We start from the raw sequence: 1,675 nt of genomic DNA, 5'->3' as shown, positions 1-1,675 counted from the left end.
GATGGTGAGATTTTAAAAAATCTTTTGTGTTATTAATTATTTTAATTCTCAATGTGGAATATTCCAGTTACTTAACTCTAAGCAGAGTCCTTTAAACATATCTTAAAGAAAAGTGACTTTTATATATTTTTGGTAATTTGAAAATTCAATAAATTTGCCAAACTTTCCTGACTAGAGTGATAAAAATAAAATATCAGCAACAATTAGTGGGGCAAAATGAGAGCAGTTTTAATGAATGTAGCTTATGTCAGTGCTCCTGAGAGGGGTAGTTGAAGTAAGTGCCTATGGTGCTTGAGAAAATCCTCTCTCTCAGGTGGGTGGGTGGATGAGAAAGAAGGTGTTTTGCAAAGCAGAAATGATCTACTGCTTCTTAGCAAAAGAGAAAGTAAGTACACATCAGAGAAAGAGAGAGTAAGAGCATGTTAATGCACAATATTATTATCATATGAAAAAAGCTTGGGACTTGTTGTCCTCAGGACTCCTGGTGTGGTGCTGTGGGTAAATGTGCTGGACTGCAAAGTCGCTTTGAACCTCAAGGTCCGTAGTTCAAGTTCACCAGCTGCTCCTCAGAAACCCTGTACAGGGTCACCGTGGGTCTGAACTGACTTGACGGCAGATAACAATAGTCCTTTCCGGAAATAAAGAATTTTTATCTTGCCTCCCACTATTTAACCTTTAGATAATTGCTTTCAATTTTCTGTAATTTCTATTGCTGTTTGTTTCTATTTTATAAATGAATAAGAAGCATTTTTCAGAGGAACCATGTTGAAACTTTTTCTGAACATAAACTTCACTATGGAAACATGAGTTTCTATCAGTCCTGAAAGAGCTGGTACCTTTTGAAATTATGACAAACTTAATTTAGAATTGACAAAGGATAGTCAAATGATTTTTGAGTAAAGAAAATTTCAAATTCAACTATTGTTTCATTATGAATGAAAGAAACCATTGGAGTGCAAGCCTTTTGAAAATTCTATAAAATTCAAAATGCACAGATCATATCCAATTTGAAAAAATTGAAGGGTTTTTACTTTTAATTATTATTTAATTTCCTGAATTCTAGGTTTGGTATGGTTCACTGTAGTTTTTGTCTAATTTGTCTTCACTTTTATTTACTGACCTTTAAACATTAAAAAAAAAAAAAAATTATCCCTCTGCCATCTGAATTACATTAATGCCTCATTTAAAGATCTCAGCACCGTGATTCCAGAACCAATCCATGACTGATTCCAGATCATATTATCACCAGGTTGCTTTCTTTAATGATATAAATGTCTAAATTTCCTCCCTTTAATTAGATGTTTTTCTCATAAACAAGTACACTAATTTATTCTTTATTATCCACTCCAGGGATTCATCATGAGCTGCTCTGTCAGACTATCAGTAGACAAAGTAAATTTATAAGAAAGCACTAAATAAAAGGATGTTACAGTTTTACTTCTGTTAAATGCCATGGGAGGGTATAAAATGCTTCAGAGTTCTGTTCACATCCTCTTAGTTTTAGAGGTTCTAAGGGTAAACAGGTGGCAATTCCAGATGTTTTCCCCAAATATGCCTTTGGATTCACTACAATGCCATTTTTTTTCTTTTTGCCACTTTCAAACATTCTTGTTTCTTTCTCTAAAAAATGACATACTGTAGTTTTGAGTCACTGCTAGTTAATATTGTGGGAGTA

This window comes from Chrysochloris asiatica, unplaced genomic scaffold, assembly GCF_000296735.1.
Source record: "Chrysochloris asiatica unplaced genomic scaffold, ChrAsi1.0 scaffold00068, whole genome shotgun sequence".
Classification (NCBI taxonomy): domain Eukaryota; kingdom Metazoa; phylum Chordata; class Mammalia; order Afrosoricida; family Chrysochloridae; genus Chrysochloris; species Chrysochloris asiatica.
The sequence above is the reverse complement of the archived record's forward strand: the minus strand, read 5'-3'. Positions refer to the sequence as shown.